We start from the raw sequence: 24,333 nt of genomic DNA on the forward strand, positions 1-24,333 counted from the left end.
AAAAAAATAAGATATGGCCTCACACCAATGCCAGTATAAATCAATACAATCCTCAAATTTTTTAACAACATATCTGATTGAAGGAAAAAGAGAAATATTACGAATAATAATGTACGTTATTGAATCGAATAATATTTTCAATCATTTCATGATAGACAATTCAAATACATCACGATTTGCTTCTAAATTTCATACTATTGAAAAGAATACATTGATATTCATCGAAGTAAAAACATTACAATGACACGCGTGTTATTGAAGTAACTCCTTTTTTTTCTCAGTGTAGAAAACGAACAACGAAGTGTCGCGAGACACGATGCGACGCGGGTTGGCAGCGGTCTAAATACCGACGGAGCTGCCGACGTTTCTCTCTCCCCGCGGATAGATCCGCGTATAGTTTCTTTCCCGTTTGGCGAACAACGGAAACGGGAGCATAAGCTCGCGTTTCCGCCGCGGTTCGAGGAACTTTCTAACGAGCCCTCGTTGCTTTCCGATTCGTCGCGTCGCGTCGGTTCGGTCGTTACCCCGTCGAAACGGAGCTTCTCAGGACGGTTACGTCGATCGTTCTCGCGCGGAGGAAAGTTCATCGAGTGTTTTCTTTGCGAGCAACCGCGTTTTCAGCCGACGAATTAATTAATCCGGAGGAGCTCGATGAAGAGCGGAACTCTCCGGTCGTTCTCTTTCTACCGTGCTGCGTCCATCGATTCGTGTAATTCCCTGTGCACCCCCATTTCTCTCTCTCTCTCTCTCTCCTTTCTCTCTTTCTCGTTCCATTTCCCTCGGATTCGGTGTCTCTGTCCGATCGCGGGAGCGCGCGCGTTCCTTTTCATTGAAACGAGCAATTCTCGAAAAGCGTACACGTAGACGCGACGGTAAACAGAGGACGACACGGGCCGGTGAGCGTACAATGTGTCGGGGAGGCTGGAAAGACAACGCGAATCCATCATCTAGGAAGAGAGGCTGAAAGGGCTTTGCGGCACCGCACTCTGTGTAATTGTGGTCCCGGCCCCTGGTGGCCCGAACTACCGCACCCCCTTACCGGCTTACCGAGATACCTACGGCTACGGCCACGGCTACGAATACGGATACGGCTGCTGCCGCCGCTGCCCGACAACCTCCATCCACCTCCATCCACCACCATCCACCTCCATCCACCTCCATCTACTCAACCGTGCATCGTCCACTCGCCGCTCGCCATTCGCTTTTCACTGCCCGGCCAACCGACTTTGCCCACCGTTTCTCTATCGCTATCGCTGTTGCTCGCGGACCCGTCCGGAAACTTTTTCAAACCCAGGATTCCAATTCGGTTGTGCATCCAGTCGATTTCGGAACAGCGAAACTGGAGCTGTTGCTTGCGACCGACCTGCCCAAGTTTATACACATGCTCACTTCTCCACAGATCGGGTCGAATCAATGGAATTTCGAAAATCTGTTGCTCCCATCGCATACTTCGCATGTTATACAGGGTCACTCACCCGGCGTTTGTAACTCACAAATCTGTGGTTGTCAGGAAGAACGCCGCATGTCACACACTTTCACTTTCGAGATACAGCCGTTTAAAGTTTCGATCACTAATGCTACGACATAGGACATCTTACATTGCATTATTTTCTCGAGCCTTTCGAATTTATTTTTATGACTTTTTTTCTGCTAAAGACGTAAATCCTATACTAAAAAAGCTCAATTAATGCATAAACTCGAATTTTTTGATATTGTGACATGCGACGTTTTTCCTAGCAACCACAGAAATATCTTTGTTGTTTTCAAAGATACATTTCATGAATCGAGGTCGAAGTCGAATGGTAAGGTTGCGCTCACACGATACCCAAAAATTTTTGTTTCGATGTCATTTTTCTCTGGAGATGTCAAGTCACCCTTTTTGAAACACCTGCAATGATACTCCGTTTTATTACGCATTCAGTGAATATAGTTGTTCAAGGTATATATTTTGTAGACCTATCATTTTCCTCCGTCAATCTTCCATTTTGAGAATCCCAAGTGTGATAAAGTAGATTCAGAATTGTCCGAGTACTTTAAGAAAAAATTTGTAAGCAACGTTCGCATAACGTAATACCACTCTCCGAAAGCGGTGTAAATTATATAATTGCTGTCATTCAGATGATTACAAATATGTATGAAAAATTCCGGTTCCTTGAAAATTTTCCGAACTTTTGTTGCGTAGTTTCGCTGGTATTCGGTTTTAAATCAAAATAAGCTAGTGTTTGTTGACGACGCTGGCGCCGGCGCCGACATCGGCAATCGACGACGCCCCGGCCGAGCCCGGCAGTGCCACGGGGGTAAGACCTCGGTGCCCTGCGGAGCTCCAGGTCCCCGATTAAGTGGTTCTTCCTTATATACTTTATACTTGCACTCTTGTACTTGTACGCGTAACCGGACGAGATTCGCTCCCCCCCTCTCCTCTGCCGCGAGATGCTCTCGCCCCGTGACTCGCTAGACAGCATGGCTGCGAAACTCGAGATAGAAGCACCGGTTTCCGTGGCCCCGTATTCGCCGACCAATCGGATTCTTGTTCCCGTTCTCGTTTCTTTCCGCCGCGTCGCACGATATCGTACCAGAAGCTCGATGTTACGTAGCCGCCAACGCGTGCGGCCAGAATCTTTCGCGCGACCACCAAGAACCGGTCAACCTGCAACGACTTACCCTTTACCATCTATTTCTACAGCGATTACGACTTCTCCGTTTGTTCAAGACCTCCTGGAAGGAAGAGAAAATTTGTCCTATGTCTCCTATTACATATAGATACATATAGCGGCTTCCATGTAACCATTAGCTCAAACACAGTCTTTCTATACATAATTGTTTAGTTTAAGCTTCCACCTTTAGTTAGGTGGGCGGGTATTTTTCCCGGGTTCGAGTCGGAACTCGAAAATTGATACCCGGGTACACCAGAAATTTTGGGTATCCGAAGTCGAAATAGGTCGGGTCGGGAATCTGAAAATTTTTATTGTTCGGAAACCCGAACGTCATAGATTTCCGGGTACCCGCCCACCCTAGTTTAACACGTTCGCTACCAGCATTTGTTTCGTTGCTTCCCTTCCTTGTTCGAAAGTTTTATTAAATGCAACGTACCCAATGTTGAGTTATTAAATATTTTAGCAGAAGAACGTCAGTGATTCTCTGAAAATGATGCATTCTACTATGACTTTAAACAACGAAGTGCATACAATTAATTTGACTGTTTTTACGTGAACTGTTTAGATGATGGATGTCACATATTCGTGACGGTGGTAGCGAACTTGTTAAGCTAATAACATACTGCGAATTAACCCCTTGCCCTACGATTTATTTTATGGTTTCAGTGATCAGAACTGTTTTGTAGATCGTAATTTTCTAAAAAAGGAAGAAGTTGATACAAATTGTATATGTTCTGCAATAGCTGTATATTAACAACACCAAAATAGAATTTTATTTCGGTTCGAAGGAAATTATTGACATACATTTTTATCAGAATCTGTTCAGAGTCTTCATCACGAGTCAGACGCGATATTGTAAGGCAAGGGGTTAATCTGATTTGCACTAATTCTGAGTTTCTACCCTGAGGCAAGAAGATTGATTGTAACCGGAGTCCCTTACATTCCAAGTTCACCATGGAATTTAATTCCGGTTTATTTAATAGCAAACATATTCTTAATACAAATAGCTATACCGAAAGGAATAACGGGAAACTCGAAAACGATGGTCATTGCAACCGATAATCGATCACAGGTCCTTTCGTAGACTGGACAATGCGAAAACGCTGTTATCTTATTTCGGCGCTAGAGTTCGTCCAAGCGAGTCGATCGGTCCCGTCTTCGGCGCTCGCAGATTTTTTACTGCTTCCGCGAAGAGTGGATACGCGACATGAAAAGACGCGACGCGACCCGAAGCAACCCGTCGCGAAAATACAGCCGACTCCACGAAACGGTGTCAAAGCCCTGTCGTAACGTTGCTTCTCAGGATTTTGGGCTAACGTTCATCGTCGCAGCGAGTCTATCGATTCCGAGTAGCAACTTCGAAAAGAGTCTGCGAACGATCTCTCCTCTACGCTTCCTTTCTTCTTGTCGTCGTCGAGAGCTCCTCGTCGCCGCTTCCACTGTTCGACCCTGGATAACTGAGCTGTCTTGCGTGGAAACGATCACGCTGAAGAAAGTCACGGATATAATTGGGCTCTTCTTGTTCAACGAGAAGAATATTCTATCGTATAACGCAGGGGTCGACAAACTACGGCCCGCCGCCTGTTTTAAATCAGGCCCACGAGGTTTATGAACGCGAGAAAATAAATTAAATTACTTAAAATAAAAAACATTATGTAAAAACATCACTTCCTAATAAAGAAATTTTGAACCTTTTTTTTCGTTGCTCTACGAGTAGAATTACTGACCCATGTAAATATCTTCGAGCTTGATACCCGGCCCCTAGCCTAAAAATTTTACGTTCTGGCCCTTTCCAAAAGAAGTTTGCCGACCCCTTAACGGAATAGGATCGATGACGTACTCGGTGACACGCGGTGGTCATTGGTGGTCGGCGCTATTGATTTGTTTCGAAACGATTATCATAAAATATTATCAAACTAGCTTTTGCCCGCGGCTTCGCTCGCATAGAAAACCGTTTAATGCCCTAGGAAATTGATATTGTTTCTCCATAAAACCTTTTAACCCCCCATTCACCCCTATAGCGTTTTAATTTTATGTTATGCCGCCATCTTTGATTTCAAACCCACTTTTCACCCCCTAAGGGGTTGAATTTTTTGAAATTCCGAAACAGGTGTTTGATTAATTATATCAAAGTGCATTAAGATCAAGTTTCAAGCAAATCCGATCACAAACAAAATATTCCTCAGACAAACGTTGCAATCCCTTTTCACCCCCTCAGGGGTTGAATTTTTTGAAATACCGAAACAGGTGTTTGATTAATTATACTAAAGAGCATTAAGACCACGTGTGAAGTAAATCCGACCACGAACAAAATATTCCTCATACAAACGTTACAACCCTTTTTCACCCCATTGGAGGTTGAATTTCGAAATATCCTTTCTTATCCCTTGTATAGATCATAAAGGAAACCTCTGTGCAAAATTTCAGCTTTCTAGGTCCAAGGGTTTAGCCTGGGCGTTAGTAGGTGAGTGAGTGAGTCAGCACTGCATTTTTATATACAATAGAAGATAACTACTAATAATTATTAATAACTCTGGTCCTTTATAGAAACGAAATAGACAAGACGAAACATTCAACACGTTCAACTACGCCAAGTTAGTCGAGATGCAACAGCAAAGTTTCGAATAGATTGCAAATTACAAGCACGACAACGAAGAAGAACAACGAAACGTATAATATGTAGATGGAAAGCCGTCGACTCTCGCTGGACAAAGAACGACAAGCGTTATCCTTCCGAGAATTTGCAATTCCGTTTGTCGCGTCCTCGATTATTCGCGAGTACCCCCTCTCCCGTGGACGTACCCTCCATCGCGGCGAGATCGGCGAACGCGAATCATCGCCATTCTAGAAGATGTCGTCACGATCCCGAGGCTGGAGCAAGACGAATCAATTACGAGACGAGCACGTACGACCGTTACGACTGGCTGTAAACGTGACTCGTGAAGCGCTCGGGACAGATATGGAGCAACCGGCACGCTTGCACTCTTGCGCGCGGAGCTCTTTCGCGCGTAGCGTCACACTCTGGTCCCGAATCGAGATTTCGGAAGTTCGGAATTGATGTAACGTTTTTCAAAGGTAAAGTGTAAGTGTTTGTTAACCCTTTGCACTTGGTTGTCCCCTCTGAGATACAATTAAATATTGCTGTACCATTATTCAAAATATTGTTTACATTATTAAATATATCGGTATCTAATCAAATACTAAACATTTAGGTATTGCACAAGGTATTATACCAATTTCATATCCATTTCAAAAATTATAGGGAATGGAAATATTCTAGATCAGAAGAAATGTTTAATATTTTCCAGTTAAAGTAGCTCCAAGTGCAAAGGGTTAATAACGATAGTAGTCGTGAATTACGATTTATCGTAACACCGAAGACTCAAGTAAAAATTTACTTTGCTCTTAGAAACAGGATTTTCTCGCGGTACGAATTAATCGCGTTATGAATTAATCGCGTTATGAGAGGATCATTAAAGCGACGGAGGCGTTTCAGGTGAAAATGTAAGGTGACTCACCCTGCGCATACCAGAAGTAGCGACGAGAGAATAACCATCTACCACCTCCTTTTTCCGAGCCTGCTATCCACCATTCTCCTCGGCAAAGACTCGACGGTGGTTTTCGAGCTCGTTCTCGCGGAATTCGATCGACGTCGTTTGACGATTAGGTCCGGCGAAGTTTAGCGTGGCGAAGAAAGATCGATTGCCGCCATGCCATCGGGGGTAGAAAAAGAAAGACTGTGCCGAGTGGAAGAAAAGAAACGGCGGAGGTGGAGGAGGTGGAAAGGTAGGAAAGAAGCACTCGACGCGACGGTTCGACGTTTCGACGGTTCGACGGTTGGAACGCGTTCCAGTACCAGAGAAAGAGTCGGCCGGGGGTTACCGCTAAAGAGGCAATTACGGGGCTCCTCGGTTGAAGGTGCTCGTAAAAGTTGGAGCGAACGAACGACCAAAGAGAACGCTTTCGAACGATGAGCAGAGAGGAAGAGGGTGGAGGCGGACGTTGAAGCGAAGAGAAGCGAAGAGGAGGGCAACGAAAGGAGACAGCGAGGGTGGAGAATAGAAGTAAGCCGAGACGGCAAAGGAAAGAGAAAAGAGGAAAGGGTAAAAAGTAAAAGAGACGAGTAGAGATAGAGGCAAAGGCAAAGGCAGAGGCACGGTCTCGGGCCGATCGAGCCCCTCGGCTCTCGGAGATTCGGGCCCGAGGCGGCGTGTCATCGGTTCGCTGTTCTCGTCATCCGGAGAGGGACCGTGTCGAATTCGTTGACGCGTCGAGTATAGATAGATCGGGATCACCTTCGAGCGTGGCAAACTGATCACCTTCGGCTTCGGATTTTTACGACGCGCAACCGATTTGCCGCCAGATGAAAACTGGCCTTGTTTCACCCGTAGCCGCCGCGACGAAACGCTCAACAACGAGTCGAGGGAACGGAATAATCAATCGCGTTGAAATTTTTAGATCGCTGCCAGTCGATAATCAACCTAGACTGTCGACTGGACTTTCCGTGGCGGAACTCTCGACCGAGGGGAAACAAGGACAACTGAGAGAGAGAGAGTCAGGGTTGGACAACGGAGGGTGGATTGATCCGTGGTCATCGTACGACTCTCTCGATCTAGACCATCTCTTCTCGTCTCACCCTCTCTCTCTCGAGCAGTCTATGGCTCTCTCCCTTAGACATCTCCCTTTGCTCGTTTTCGTTCGCTACCCTCTGGCTCGGCGACCCTCCGGTTCGAGCGGTTCGTCTCGGTTCCTTCGTGTCTCCTAGCTCGGTGTCTCCGAGAACGAGAACGGGAACGAGAACGAGAACGCATATGTATAGGTATTTCGCCCGGCAGCACTCAGGACTCGGGGCTCGTGTTATACCAGCCAGTCACCGGTCCACCCACTTCATTACAGCCGCCCGACGAGGACGAGAACGACAATGACAGCGAGGATGCTGCTACGACTATGTCTACGAGCACTATTCCCTCGAAACTTTCCCTTCGACTGCGCCCTTAAGTGAAATCCAGGCATCAATCTTGCTAACGACCTAGGATTAACGCTAATTTGTCGACCGCGCGATATTGCCGAATCGCCGAGATATCTCCACCGACTTCTCCCAGCTCCCTTCGTTCTATCACGCCTCCCTCTTCGCTCGCCCCCGCGGTCTAACCCCGCGAACTCGACCTAGTCGACGCGAGAGCTTCTTTTTGAAATTGGTTCTTCGCGTTAGAACTGCGCGATCACAGTTTCAGGATACACTCTATCGTTTTATGCCGGAAGCGTTGATTATGTTACCTTGCCAGATGAATTTGCCGATGTCTCAAATTATAACGACCCTATCGATCTTTCAGATTTAAATTAACTAACTTTTTACACTGTTCTTGGGTTTAAAAAATTTTTTTAATATTATAATGATAATCGTTGGAGAGTGAAATGTTTAAAGCATAAATTGGAGAGACTAAATATTCGAAGGAAGACAATTCAAAAGTGAAACTTCACTTCAGATATAGACTACCGTCAGGTTGCGGACGAAGGGCGAAAATAGGAAGACTCGGCGGTACAGTTTTGTCAGACACGGCTTGAAATTTGATTTTTGTCTCTAAGCCCTCGGTTGGACGCACCGTACAGCCGCCCGCATGCTCGAAACCTTTCGAGATCGTTCGACACGTAGCGACATGGAGAGGCGCACTCGAGTCTGCTGATGACGCGGATTAGGACAACGAGCTTGCGATGCTCACCTGGCTTTTTCAACGAGAGCACCGGAGGCTCGTTCGTCACGCGACCTCGTCGACCGCCCCTCCGATTCGACGTCCCTCTTGTTCTCGTTCGAGCTGCTCCTCCCAGAGTCGTGTTGTTTTTGCGCGACATCGATACATGCGCAACATCCCAGATGATTTTCGCTTGGGACCGAGGTTACGCTTACGTTGGGACTACAATAATTCTTTTGTTTTATAAGGAAAGTGTTTACATTGAAGCAGCGAGTTCCATACTCCAAATGCAAAACGAGGCTGGTACGGAATGCCTTCTAAAAATTACGCGATTCTGATCTTGGGATATTCGCTTGCCCCGCCATTTATTTTACGGTTTCAGTGATTAGCTTTTGTAGAGAAAATGTACATGTTCTCCAATAGCTATACAGGGCGTCTCAGCTGAAGGAGGCCATCTAAATATCTCCTTTATTTTTAGTGCCACAAAAAAGATATTTATGGAGGAATATCATAGAAGAACAATTTCTTTTTGTCCGGTTATTTTTTCATAGTTTTTTCAAGCTCATCGTTATTTTTTATCGGGAGAACTTATTTTTTTTATTCCATTTTGCTAATTACTTAAGCATATTCAAATGTATTTTTCAGCCGCTATAAGATGGAATTAAAAAAATAAGTTTCCCGATCAAAAAATAACGATGACCTTGACAAAACTATGAAAAAATAACCGGACAAAATAATTTGTTCTTCTATGATATACCTCCTTCGATACCATTTAAATTATGCCATAAATATCTTTTGTGCCCTTAAAAATCAAGGAGATATTTGGATGACCTGAGACATCCTGTGTATTAACAAAACCAAGATAGAATTTCATTTATTTATCAGTAGACAGCGGATTTTATGCATTTATGTCAAAAATAAGTAGATACAATTTACGATCATATTATTTTCAACGTATTAAACATATTAAAAAACAAAATAAATGTATATTGCATTGCAGTTTGATGCAATTGAAGTAGAAAATTTTTATTTTGCATAAAAATCCGCTGTCTATTTATCAGATTCAGTTCAGAATTTTCATTACGAGTCTGACACGATATTGTAGGGCAAGGGGTTAAGATCAGATCGCACGAAGCGAGCGTTGTGTCGGCGTCACGGGGGTGTCGCGTTGCTGTCGAAAAAGTGACAGAAAAGTGGCGCGAAGGTGTCGCAACCGTATCGCAGGTCGATTCGACAGGCTTTTATTTGGAATTATGCGGAATCACAGAGTATCGTCGTTGTAGCGTCGCGTTGCTCGCGTATATCGGCCCTTATTTCGTCGAGCGGCCTCCGATCGGCGATCTCCAATACGTAAGAGCGGTGAATAATCAAGACCGTTTGCTCGTCTCTGCGCGAGAGATATCATTGATCGCGAATAGGTTTGACGCGCGTTGCGACGCCGATAGCGACCAGTAATATTATTCCCATCGCGGCATTGATTCTCTGCTACCGGCACATATTCCGATTGGGATTCCGATTCCGATTCTCATTCCGATTCCGATTCCATTCGCCGCGACTCGAGCGTCTTTCCTCTTCTCCGTCCGCGTCCGTGATCGACGGCCGGCCGGCCGGTCGGTTTCAATCGAAAATGCGAAACGCGGCGCATCGAGCACGCGAACTACAAGCCCATTGTGAGTCGCGAGGCGTTCGATCTCCGATCGCCGATCGCGTCGCGCCGAGAGGACCGACCCTTTCTTCCCTGTTCCCTGCTTTTCCGGTCCCGGTCTAGTCGATAGGTTCGCGTCCATCAAACAAAAAACGCGGCCCGCTCATCGGAACTCGAAAATGGAAAACGAAATGGCTTGAAGAATTTATTTAGACGTCTCAATTTTTTCCATTTATACCGATTAATGATGAATCTAGCGATTATCGACGATCCTACAGCATTATGATATTATCAATAGACTGCGGATCTTTATGCATTTATAGCAAAATTGAGTAGATGAAATTCGAAATTGTTGGAAAATTTTAAAAATTGAAGATGTCAATTTCTCCTCGATTAAAATCATTAAGAAAAGGAATAACATCCGATTTGGTTTCTATTTCTTGCAATCGATGCAGACGATTTTTATTTTGCATAAAAATCCGCAGTGTAATTATCAGTTTCTTTATGCAGCGGATCTTCATGCAGAATGAAAATTTCCTTCGTCAACTACACGACACAGAAATCGTATAAAAATTTATTTTCATGGACGTTCCTAAATTGTCTCTAAGACAAATTGTCTGTTTCTCCTGTTTTAAATTACATCGACCAATCTAGTAACAACCGGTCTAGTAACAAGCGTAGGAACGTCTCGCAGTTAATCTCATCGCTCGCGCTGTATTATTCGGAACGATTCAAGTTTCTCGAAGCGGACAGTTCCTCGAGGTGTGAACCTCCGCGGACAAGGACCCAATTTATTCGGGCTAATCAACTATCCCGTAACCGGTCTAAAAAATTCTCCCGAGTACGATAGGATCGCGAAATTTCGAGAGGGTGTCGCGAGAAGAACGAGTTTGTGGGCGTAGTAGCGCAGCAGCGGGGCAGGAGGTGCAGTTACGGATTGTTCGTCGTGGCTGCTTGCAATTCCGTCGGTTCGATCGTATTACGGTACATAAGTTACGGCAACGATCTGCCGTAGACGGTGTCGGTGTCGGTGTCGGTGTCGTGTTGGTGTCCGAGACAGATGGAAAGAAAGAAGCGAGTAAGCAAAGCCTGTGTCGCGGAGGGTGGTGGAGCGAGGGGAGAGGATACGGTGCGGCGACGGCTATTTCTGAATCTTTAGTCGGTTTACAAGTAGCGGGGTCACGGGCCGGCCCATAAAGAAGCATGACTTACATTGCCGCTATGTGGGCGCGCACCGCGAAACTCTCCCATCTATCTCGACGGCTCCGCGTACATCCGCGCCGAGCTGCTTCGAGCCGAGCCGACTTGCACCCTACAATAAGAACAAACCGATTCGAGAGGGACCACGAGGTCCACGAGGTCCATAAGGTCCACGGGACCGCAGGAGGAACGCGAGACCAGCCTGCTGAGGGGAATCCCACTCTGCCCCCGAAACGCGAACCCCAAACTCGTGCTCTCCCATAATTTCGTAATTTTGTTCCAGCCTGTTACGCGCCGCGAATTCCAACCATACAAAGTTGGAACATTACCACTCTTTCTTTATATAAATTCCAGCTTTCGTGTCGCTTCTTCGGGGTCTCTCGTTTCTATCCTACCATTCTTTTACAACGCAATGGCTTACACATAAGACATAGCTCCCTTTTCGACTAAACAAATTTGTTTCAAGTAGATCGGTTCAATCCATCGATTATAATAAAGGTTTATTCACTTTCGACGGATTGCATCAGGCTCCCCTCATTAAACGATACACCATGCGAGAGAAAGATTTCCTGGTCGGATCGAAAGATCGCGCGACGAACACAATCGACGTGGCACGGAATCGTTCGCCGATTCGTGTCGCGAATAATCCGTATCGCGACCGAAGAGATTCGAGCCTTAATCGCCCCGAAGAAGATATTAGTCGGCGCGGTCGGCGTTGGTGGCTGGGGTGAATATGCAAAGTACGTTTTTCCTCGAACAGCTTACTCGATGGCGAGTTCGAGGGTGTCGCAGGAGGGACAAAGAGGAACAAAGAGAGACGAGTGGCCGGAGGATGGGGATTTCGTCTCGGTCTTGGAATCGGTTTACGAGGCTCGTTAAAATATTAGTCGGGCGTAAGTTCTTGGTGACACGCGGCGCGGCGTGGCGCGATTCGCGCTTCCAGCCTCGAGAACGCTGTCGTCTATGCAAAATAATCGTTTCTTAATTGCAGAGTAATTGCAAATTCGAGAGGGAACCGGGCGCCTTCTTCTTGGCGAAGCTCTCTTAAACTGTCGCCGTCTGCCGCCCCCATTATTCTCGACACCTTCGACTTAACCCGGCAAACGCCAAGCCGCTCCACTCCGCTTCGCTTCGAGCCGACTATAATTACTATTCGCAGCGGCGGAAACGAAATCGATCGACCAGGAGCGCCGGTTTTCTCGATTCGAAAACGCGAAACGCGTCTCCGGTTTCCGACTTCGAGCCCGATACCGGCTTCGGCTGAGACCGGCATCGAGCATCGGGCAATCGGAAGGTCCCCTCCAGAAGTCCAGAGAGGAGAAACGCCTCTCCGCTTCTCCACCCCGCCGTCCCTCTTCTCTTTTCCTGGCGCGGATAACACGTTGCAGTCCTTCATGCCGGTCGGCAGGAACCCCGTGAACAAACGGGCCGCCGACCGGCCTTATCTCAAGACGCTTTAATGTGTTTAACCCAGCGAAGATAGTGGACAATTTATTGCTCCCTATTTTAGGCGCACTCTCTCCCTTTCTCTTTCCTCCGCTTCTCCGTTCCCTCTGCTCTGCCCGACTTGTTTCGGACCGTTCCTTCCCCTTCTCGCTTCCTTCGTATTCTTTCAGTGCACTCCAGTCTTCCTCGTCCCGTTTCCTTTCCTTTCGATTCGGTTCGATTCGCGTCCTAGTCGTCGACGATTTCTCTCAAACTCCTAGCAAGATCGGTTTCATCGAGAATATTGTCTACCAACATTCGACAAGCTCCCAATGACTCGCAAGAATTTCAACTGTCTGATAGTCTTTTTACCGTTCCGAGCGTATTCGTTTGATTCGGTCCCGAAAAATTGAGTAATTTATACTAAACCTACCACTGCCAGTCGAATAACCGGTTTTATATTTTTCATCTTACTATTATTGAAATGTCGAAGTTGCTTACATGGAAATTGAATCGATACATTTCTTTATCCAAGCATATGTTGTAATAAAAAATTGCACAAAATCTGAATAAATAGAGCCTTGTCATTTTTGTAAGCTGAAACATTTGAATCGTTAAATAACGATTTCGATATTATAATTTGGAATAGTTCCGGGCGAAAATAGACTCGCCAACGGAACACGATAATCACGTATGTAATTATAATAGTCTTCATACAATAGGGAGAACGACTCCTACGCATCTTCGATTATTTAGTCAACGTCGATATTAATTTAAGGTTATCGGTGACAGATGTTTTTCATCGAAGAACCCGAGTCAACGGGATTCCGAGCTGTCCAAATGCGATTTATTAGCCGTTGGAAACACGAGGATCCGAGTCCGCGGCTGCAACCGCTTCGCTTCGACCCTTCCCTCCAGAAGAAACCGGAGATTTCTTTTTTTTTCCTTGAATCACCCTAGCCTCTTTCCTTTCGTAACGCTCGAAGACAATATTTTAAACCATCTGTCATTCCGTCGGAGCAACGCGTATCGATGAGGTCGCCAAAGGCGCGCGATTCAAATCAATTTCGCATTCTCTTCGTGAAAACGGAGTCATCCAGTGTGCAACATTAATAACGCATTAACTACGATTATTTCGTAAAAGATTATTTTTGATGGAGCAACAGCAATTTCAATTTTTAACTTGCAAATCACGTTCAGTATCGTCATCTAAAAATTTCGGTTCAAATTAGAATATAAAAGAATATTTCCAAGCTTCCTTTTGGTACAGTACAACTATTGGGTGTGCAAATAAGTTCTTTCCCCTTTTTTATCCAAATTCAAGATTTTATTACATTTTACGTACATAATATGCACTAAAATCTTGTCTGGTGTGACTTCCAATCTTCCTGCCAATTTTTCTTGCGTCTGGGTCGGATTTTCGTTGAGCAATTCCTCCAACTCACCGTCATCAAACTTTCTCGGTGCACGTGAACGATCGTCAGCTTCCAAATGAAAATCTCCGGCTTTAAAAAATGTTCTGTAAGATACAGTGTTCTCTCCCAGCGCCGCACAAATCATTTTACATAGTAGCTTCAACAGCTGATTTCCTAAGCTGGAACGCAAAGAGTAAACAGTGACGCAAATGATGCTTCTCGCACGCCATATGGCTTGAAATTGTTGCATAGGACTGGAAACTCTTAGAGCGCTCATCACGACTCTTCTTAAAATTAAAAAATCGCTCTTTCAGATGGCACCAAACTCGGGAAGCAATTCGAATTCAGTCAGAAGTTATGATCATAGAAGTTCGGATCCGGGTCGATGAAGAATACCAGTGTGATGTTGCAATGGTTTTATGAAAATATAAGAAATTTTATTTCTTTGCGTATAACTATGGACTAACCCTTCGTATTCGAGTGGTGCTAAAAATTGCTGTATCATTATTCACAATACTGTTTACATTACTAAATATGTTGGTGAATAATCAAATACTACACAGTCAAGTATTGTATCAATTTCATATCCATCAAATGAAAAAAACATATACAATGGAATTATTCTAGCTAGGAAGAAATGTTTAATATTCGAGTTAAAATAGCTCCGACTGCAAATGATTGCACATGTTTTATTTAGTAAATGTTTGGAGGCAGTCTAGTTAAATGTAAACGCGCAGCGATATATTTAGAAAACTATCCTGTTTTGTCGGTAGCAACAAGATTGATAAAAATGACACGTTAAAAGAAAATTGTACGGACGAAGATATCAAAGAAGAAAGACACTTCGTGTTTTCGTGTGGATCGCGTGCTGGTCGGCGACGCTGCATTCGAACGCGCGAGCATATTTCTCGGTTACGCAACGATGCACTGTCGTCGTCTCCGTTATTATGAAATCGCGAGGTTATTGCGAACACGCTCGTGAACCGTTCGAAGAGGAGGACTCGTGGCCAGGCCCTTTACCTTTGGAAGCGAAACGGAAAGCAGAGTGACAGGATTGTCCGGCGAGCCGGCAGGCAGGCAGGCTTGGCAGGCAGGCATGGCAGGCAGCAAGGGTTAACGTTCGGTGCACTTTGACCCGGCTCGTAAAAATCTTCGATTTACCGGGCCGTTGCAGCTGCAACCGACGCAAATGTTCCCAGCGCGGACAAGTTTGACGCGGCGATTCGACCTGCGATACAGAATCGCAAAAAGTTGAGGCGAGCCTCGGACGGTCGCGTTTCGAGACGATTATGCGAACGTGGAACGGACGGAGAAACGGAGGACAGGTCTTGTATAGCAGCGAAACACGATATTGGTACCATTTTCTTTTTCAAACAATGAAAAATCAAGACGACTTAGACAAGCATTTACATCTTATTCATTTCAATTGAATGAAACAGAACTGCTCTACGAACATTAAAATTCATTAGAAGACTTTCCGATCGATTCTATATACATACAGGGTGAGTCACTACATAATTACCACTTCGATTTACGTGACTGTTATTATTCTTAGCGGAAAACGGTTCACGTACGATTGCATGGTATCGTGAAGAGTACATTCTGACGTTAATAATTTTTTTGTAGGACGTATAGAGGCCATATGAAAGTCATTCACTTTTTTTCTTAAATGGAAACATATATTTTTTTTGTACTACATTTTACTAGACTGGAGATTTTATGCATTGATTATAAAAATGGGTAAGTTTAATTTGAAAAAGATTAGGGACGAAGAGGATTTATAAACACCAGTGTATTAATTTCAACTTACTAAAATTATTAAAGAAGGAAAGAACTTTCTCCTTGACCTGTGTTTTTTAAAATTGATGCAGAAGATTTGTATTTTGCATAAGTCTACATATTACTGATTGATAAGTGTGTAATAACAATTATTTGTTAGATTTTTAAAAGCCATTCCATATCCGGCCATTTACCCTCTACTCAGCGAGCTGCAGTCGGCAGGTGATTCGAGACGAGTGTCTCTCTTCAAAGATTCGTTTCGCGAATCGACGTCGAGCGCACCGTTTCAAACAAGAGAAAGAGATCACGCAAAATAAGAAGCGCTGCACCATGCCGTGCCGAGGTCTCGTGCCGTGCAACGATGCGCAGGTGCGCGTTAACGAGCCGCTCGAATCGAATCAAAGCCGACCACCGCATCTAAAAGCGAGTAGGCGATCGCACGGCAAGATGTTGCATATCGTACGTCCATTTCGGCCGAGGTCTTTCACGTCGTTTTCGCTTTAACGCGAACATTTCGCACGTTTTACGAACCGAGTGAATGCGACGATCAGACTGCAGATCTTTATGTAAAATCAACATTTTCGGTATGGGACGACGCGTCATTTTTAACCGAGTTCGAAAAAGGAGGAGGTTACCCAATTCGATCTGTATGTGCCTTTTTTCGCTTTTTTTCTATGTATGTTGACCGATTACGCCGAGATGGATGGACCAATCGGAACGAAACCTTTTGGATCTTGTAGAGTATGTCCCCGGGGGTGATCACGTGAAAAGAATTTTGAATTTTTTTATTCTTTGCGGTTTTTATTGCAAATAACCAATAAGACCGAAAAACCATCCTACGGTATTCTACAAATTCTGCTCGTTCCACTAAAACGTGTGAAATAAAAAAGTTGTATAAAAAAACGCACTTAAAAAATGCACTAAAAGGTATGAAATAATTTCCATTTAATTTATGTGAATACACACGAACTTCAATACAATACAATCTTTTCGAAGGCGGCGCAAAATTGAGAATTTTCCAGATGACAGATGTTGCTGATTATGATCCCATTGGAATATGATGAACTTGGAAATCAGTAGGTGGGAAGAGAAGATACATTAGTATGTAAAAGCGTGTAGAAGAATTTAAGGATTTTCGTAATTTCCAGTGTCGAAAATTTTCAATTTTCCGCCGCCTCCGAAAATGTGTATATTCACATAAACTAAATGGAAATTATTTCATACTTTCCAATGCATTTTTTCAGTGCGTTTTTTCGAAGTCGGTTTAATTTTTGTTTATTATAAATCTATAGTTGACGATATCTAGGTCCGCTTATAATAGTCAATTTTTTAAAATGTATTTCTCGGGGTACTTCTTGTGAACTGGTCTGTCTGTGATTGCCAACGCAACTCGTTCAGTGAAATTGCCAGAAATGAAGTATATCAATGATTAATTTCGATACGAAAATAGACGTGGATGTTTCGCTTGATTGCATCATGGTAACCGCACCGTTATCAAGTTATATTGTATTTACGTTGTTGTTTCCGCGAGCGTTCATAATTAAAAAGGCGACCCGGTCAAAAGAGTTCAATTCCTCGGACATTTTTACGGTGTCGCGTTTCGCTTACTCATTTTTGTGACGAATGCAGACGATTCGCTAGGTGGAGACTCGTGTACACACATATACAATCGCATTAGCAATATTACCATAGATGCACTCGTATGCGTGGACGATACGGAAAGCGGAGAGCGATCCGCGATCGTCGAGTCGGATCGGATTTTTCCGTGAACGTCGTACGGTTCTTTCCCGCGATTAGATATTTGCTCGTTCGAGTTGCCGCATCGTCGCCACCGATCGTTATGGCTCCGAACACAAAACGCGTGGCACGTGACTCGGTCTGATTAAAATGTTAATCAGAGGGTCCCTGTTCTCTCTTTTCCTCGCAGCCTCGCTGGTTCTCTCGCTGTCTCTGTCGGTCTCGCTCGGGTCCCCCTTGTTTCTCTGTTTGACTGTCTCTCGCCGGGTTCCCCTCTCTTATCCGATACCCTTTCAATAACTCGGTCCAGAGTTTCGTCGATGAATGAACCGGCCCTGTGGGTCCCGGTGCGCCCATACGCGTCTCCGGTTACCTCTGCGGATTAATTATGGGGTAGATCAAAAGAGCATGCGACCACAAAGCGGGTAATGCAACGTGTGGTTCGTTTTCGAAGAGGCGCGTTCCCGTTTAAACATCGCACGCGTTCGACTCGACTCTCGCTTCGCTTCTCTCCTCTCCTCTCTCCTCTCTTATCTTTGCACCATCGTACCGTCCCGCACAGCTTCACCCACGAATCAGACAAGACGAAACACGTCGCTCGAATTTAACCAACTTTTCGGCGATACCTTATACCCTTGTTCTTCTTGTTCCAGCGAAATTACCGTAAGGGTGAATCGTTAGCGCGTTGGTGCGCAAAAGCTACAATTTTCGACACTGCTGCGCTTATCGTCCTATAATTTTCCCTGTTCTTTCGCATACGTTTTGCAAATGTTCGATAACCTTAATAAATTGTCGACATTGCAATAAACGGCAGTGAAGTTCAACTTTATTTTCTTTCTTAATATGTTTGATAGGTTGGAAATAATGTACCAGTGTTTTTTCAACACTAAACCTGTCGAGCACTAATAACACTTATCTAGATTTTGTGCAATTTTTATTAGAATGTGTGCTTGGATAAAGAAATTTATCGAATCAATTTCCAAGTAAGCAACGTCATAACTTCAATAATCGTGAAATGAAAAATGTGAAACCGGTCATTTGACCGGCAGTGGTAGGTTTAGTGTTAAATTCTTCTAATGTTATCACTGTTTTAAATTATACCTTTCCATTTCTGTAATAAATGCATAAAACCTGCAGTCTCGTAATCTTTCTGATCGATATATTCGTTCGACTCGATGTTACAACGTCGTAAAGAACGCGCGTTTGCGACATAATCAAATGATGACAAGCAGTAAACTATCAATGCTCTCCTACTAGCTCGTAGTTCCTAAGAATCAAAAACAGATAATAGAGGCGTTTTTAATAAACTGTTCGATGGCCATAGCAATTGGATGACAGAAATGGAAGACTCGATTTTCTGTGATTCCCTTTAAACTTGCTTAAAGACGGCAATCGAAGGATCTATTGCCCAAATGCATCTGAGAGATCTTAAAATCGTATCGAACAAGATACTCTACATTCGCTCATTCGTTTCCAGTTCTATCTCGGTCGGTTCTCTCTTTCTCGTCTCATCTCTGGCTCTCCGGTGCGGCGGTATCTCCGCCTCTCGATCTCTCGTCGTTTCTTGCTCCCTCCCATCGTGTTCGTGTCCGTGTTCGCGTTCGCCGAGGATTATCGAAGTCTCGGGACTTTGGCGCGAACGAGTACCCTTGACTGTTGGGTTATCGAAAGAGGTCGAAAGGTCCGACGATACGTTCGAAGACTGGAACGAAAAATCGGTTCGAACACTTTTTCTGCCGAACGCGGACGCACCGAGCGTATTTACGAGTCGCGCGGCGGTGTACTGCGGATCGTTCGCTCTCGGCCATCTCTCGGTCCATGTACTTTTCGGCTATGTACGGCATCGCCGAAAATACCGGCAGAAATTTTTTCACAAAAGTTCCTACCCCGCGAAATAAAACCGCGAAAGCGGCCCGAAAAGCGAACTGCCGGCGGAAACTCTGTTCCGCGATAGGAGCAGGATTTCCACTTTCGGGATTAGGGCGAAATATTATTTTTACTCGCAACGCGCGCGGCATCTCCTCGAACGTGGAAAGTTCCTGCGCGGCGTTTTCTATTTTTCCTCTTTTTTTTTTTGCTCGTTCCTCTGGTAGAGCGTTGTCCAGCTTTCGTCGGGATTCGCGTGCCTCCGACCAAAGAACGTCGATAAACTCGCGTCGTCGGGATTTCTATCCGTTATTACCGGTTACGTCGCTGATGGCCACGTTGGGACCGCGATAGGAACTATCTATGTCGGGCGTGTTTGCGAAAATAGTACATTTTTTCGCGGAAGAATCAACGTAAGGACTGGCAACAACGAAAACTGAACAATACGATAACGTCCCTAAGCTTCGGCCGCATAAATGTCGTCGGTTTCTTCGCCGTGAACGATCGACGAAGAATGCGAAACGGGATTGCGCGAGCGTGCGACACGAATTTTATTAGTTTTTTCCGCCGCAGCGATAAACGAGCGAGCGCGCGGCTCTGTATCGCGGTGTTTGTTTCTCGGTGCTCGGTTTATTTCGAACATCGGCGATAACGTAAACAAATATTTTGCCGAGCGATGTATCCGTGTTTGGCGCGCGAAAACCGACTCGTTATCGGCGGAATAACGATTTCGTAAGTCGTAAGTTTTCGACACGGAGCGAAGCGTAGAATCGCGTCGATGTCGATGGAATCGTAGAACGATCTCGGTGACGAAACGTCGTCGTATTTTCGATGTCCGCGTCGATACTTCAGTAATTTGCCGGGAGCTGGATACCGGGAGCTGGGAGCTGGCAGCCGGGAGCTGGGAGGTGTCCGCGTGCTCGACTCGGCGGGAAATCTCTCGATGGATATTCACCGGGGAGCAAAGGCGAACGCCTCCAGGCGTATTTATGAATTCATGCCGCAGATGCGCATAATGGCGCTGATTCGTGACATTTGATTAGAGCATTGTCGCGGCTCACCCCACGGCCACTCCCGTCGTTTTCTACCTCTTCGTAACAGCTCCACGGTGGTGTTCGGTGGTTCGCCGCGGTACTATGCCGCGATGGTTCAACCACTGGGCTGCTATACACCGTAATCGCAACCCTTGTACCCGCTGCCTCTTTGAAACCGTACGCCCATTATTTTCTGTTCCACCGATCCCAACGATTTTCTGGGTAACCTCTCGCCCCTACATCTCGCGTCTCGCGTCACGACTCGATATCGCGGGCCAAGCATCTTCCGATTGCGAGCTAACTAGTGCCTTGGCTCATTCCAGTAGAATTCTCCTGGCACGTGGAAAATTATTATACTTTCATCGTCCCTTATTAGCTTTGCTCACCCCACTCGCACCATTGCGACAAAAGTGACACAGGTCGAAAAACTACGTTTCTCAGAAACAGCGGGAAACTGTTTCGAACGTAATCTAGGTGCACGGTAGTGCACCAGCCAAGTTCTTGCACTACCTCCTTTTACACGAAACAACTTAGCCGTTTTTTAGAGGCTTATAACTCGACACTGGAGGCAGATGAAGAGATGTAATTTCGTACACTTGTTAAATGCTATCATGTCTCAATATTGACAAAACATTAATCTTCCAACATTAGTAGGTTCCGAGATATAGGACCTCAAAAATCGCTTTTGTCACTGACTGACTGACAGATCATCAAAACCTTTTGGGTACTTTCCATTGACCTACAAGCTTGAAATTTGGTACATAGGTCCACCATAACAAACACTCGAAGGAATAATTATCAAAGTTTGAAATTTTACACCTTAAAGGGGTTGTATTAAAAAAAAAAAGCGAAATAGGTTATGTATGGAGAAAATGAAATATGCCGCTTTTCCCATAAGGAACCGTGTAAATTCCGGAAAGAATCATCTGCTCTCTTCAAACGTTCGTATAGCGCCATTCGAGGTAGTGGCAAAAAGCTCAAACTGGTAGATTACAATATGGTAGAAAATGACACTAAAATTATAACAAAAAAATCTAGGTAAAGTTGGGTTCTAATTCGCCGGCAGAGTGTTAATCTTTGATACCTACTTGATAATTGATGAAATTTCAACAAAAATTGATGAAATCCCAACAAAAACATCTGTAAACAGGAGTTAAGTTCTTATGGCCGTAAAAAGTTGTCAGATCAAACAAAATACGGCCAAGTTCGTTAGCTTAGAAATACCTCTTGCAATACTGAAAAAAGCGTTTGTAAAAATTAGTTAAAAAGAACGCTATTTAATTTTTAAAGAGTCATATGGAGGGCTAAATTATTCAAACTTGGCCGTTACTTTTTAAACCAATGGCCCTAAAACGTGTTAGGTAGCGGCCAAGTTTGAATAATTTAGCCCTCCATGTGACTCTTTAAAAATTAAATAGCGTTCTTTTTAACTAATTTTTACAAACGCTTTTTTCAGTATTGCAAGAGGTATTTCTAAGCTAACGAACTTGGCCGTATTTTGTTTGATCTCACAACTTTTTACGGCCATAAGAACTTGGCTCCTGTTTACAGAATGTTTTTGTTGGGATAGAATATGACTGGAACATGAAAAACGACACAATCGCCACCTAGCAACTACACAATGGAGTTAAGTCAACATGTTCACTACCACCGTCACAAATATGTGACATCCATAATCTGACAGTTCACTTAAAAACAGTCAAATTAATTTTATGCACTCTCTCTCTTCGTTGTTTAAAGGCATAGTAGAATGCATAATTTTCAGAGAATCTGTGACTTTCTTCTGCTAAACTGTTTTAATAATTCAAAATTGGGTACGTTGCATTTAATGAAGCTTTCGAACAAGAAAGGTAAGCAACGAAACAAATGCTGATAGCGAACGTGTTAACACCTTATAATTAACACCCTATTGCCTTTTGATGACTTACGAAATTATATTTACAGAATTCATTAATAGTAATAACTGAAAAATCAGGTTTTTTAACTCGTGCCACTTTTGTCACAGGGGTGTGATATGCGCGTTATTTTCCTGGTCGCTATCGCCAAAGCGCACATGTACGCGCAACTTCTGCGATCACTGGTACCAAGGCGTGTGGCCTTCCTACAATTAGATAACATTGCGAGTTGGCGCAAACAGTTATTCATAAAAATAATTAGTCTACATTGCTGTCGTTATTATCAATAACACGTACAGCAAACATGACTCCCGAAAAATTTCGACGCAACTTCTCTGTTCGAAGCATTCATTACAATTTTAGTAGAAGGGGTGAATATTACACGAAAATTAATTCGATTCTCCGTGTACACGTGAAATAGGGAGAGATTCGACAGAGACGAACAAACGAATCTTGACTCTCTCGTTAGCCTCCGTCTCCGTCTCTATCTCTGTCTCGTTCGTTCCACCACGAACCATCCACGAGTTTGTTTCGTGCATCCATTCGGCCGTCCATCTATTCCGGTTGCTCGTGCCTCGTGCTCAGACTTCAAACTTTAGACACGAGAATCGAGAAGCGAGAGAAACGTCGATCTCCGCCTGTTCGTCCCGCGGTGTTCTAGTAGACCCGAGAAGAGATGAGAGAGAGAGAGAGAGAAGAGAGTATCTTCGAGCGTTATAGTTGGGGTAGTCGCATCGCCCGCGGGTTGGTAACGAGGTTACGGACTCATCTCCTACTCGACCGACGACTCGAGCCGAGCCCTCGGTTCATCAGGCCACAATATTACTAATCAGCGCGAGAATTGGTCCGGGCGGTAAGTGCCCTTCGGATTGCCAATTCACGCTTCCACGAGAACCAACGCGAGAACGCTCGGTGCACTCGAAATCGACCGCGTGCAACGATTTTTCTTGTCCTATCAGGTTTTCCTTCGCCTCCGTTACCGGGCCCCTTCATCTTTGTTTCCCTATCCCCGAGGCTGACTGTGAGACGCTGCCAGATCGCGGAAGGAGCCGAGCAAAGATACTATTATAGATGCCGCGTGACGTCTTAATGAATTGTCGGCTAGGGGATCGTTAGACGCAACTAGAGGCACATCAATTCCTTCGACGATCTGATTACGCGCCGCCTAATTATGGCGTATCAGGACCGTAATTAATAGTCCACCCAACGTTTCGACGGAACATCTTATAAGGTCGGTTTATCTTATTGTTAGAGTCAGTCCGACCCGTCGGACAGAACCTTACTACCCTGCTTTTGTATCCAGTAGTTTATTTTTTTGGAACAATGCTGCATACTATATTATTACCCCGGTTTCGTATCCAGTAGTTTAGCTTTTTGGAAATTACTGGATACAAAACCAGGGTAGTAAGGTACTACCGGACTGGCCCGGACAGGCTAAGATAAACCGACCTTTATCCTTCTGGATCTCTCTAGATTTTGGGTTACAGCATTGCAGCGTGGATCCGAATCCTGCGATGTTTTCATAACTTCGGAAGATTGTCAAGAAAAGAGGAAGAAATATGTTAGCATTAATTTTAGTTTTTCAATTAGCCGAAGGGCTAATTCGATATGTTCGTGAAACCCAAAAGAACTCTTACGAGTTAAAATTTTTTGTTACTTTCGACGATAGCGTGCGAGTGTCGTCGCCAGATTAAGATTCGTCTCCCCACTCTACTTTCCCCTTCTACGCACTGTCAGAGAGAGGGGATAGCTTTTCCCCTGAATTCGCGCTCTCTCCCCTCATCCGGCGATTGTGCGTGCAAGTAGATCGTACATTTACGTTTTATGTCTATCGAAACACCAGCAGAGTCTGCCTCTAGCGAGTCCTACACAGCAACCGAAGGAAACGAATCGACGATAATTCTCGTTCGATTCGTTTAGAAAAACCGATCCGACATTCTGTGCGGCGTGCACGCTCTCGCGGTCTTTTCGTATCTTGCAGCCTAGAACGTTA

General features: G+C 44.6%; 1 long non-coding RNA gene across 1 annotated transcript; it reads left to right on the plus strand.

The window, feature by feature from the left end:
* The first annotated feature begins 14,192 nt into the window (after positions 1-14,192).
* Positions 14,193-21,565, plus strand: LOC143219172 (uncharacterized). Its single transcript, XR_013011252.1, has 3 exons — positions 14,193-15,531; positions 15,656-15,769; positions 15,969-21,565. It is a non-coding gene; the product is annotated as an uncharacterized LOC143219172 (long non-coding RNA).
* The last annotated feature ends 2,768 nt before the right edge of the window (positions 21,566-24,333 follow it).

This window comes from Lasioglossum baleicum, chromosome 2 (genome assembly GCF_051020765.1).
Source record: "Lasioglossum baleicum chromosome 2, iyLasBale1, whole genome shotgun sequence".
NCBI lineage: Eukaryota > Metazoa > Arthropoda > Insecta > Hymenoptera > Halictidae > Lasioglossum > Lasioglossum baleicum.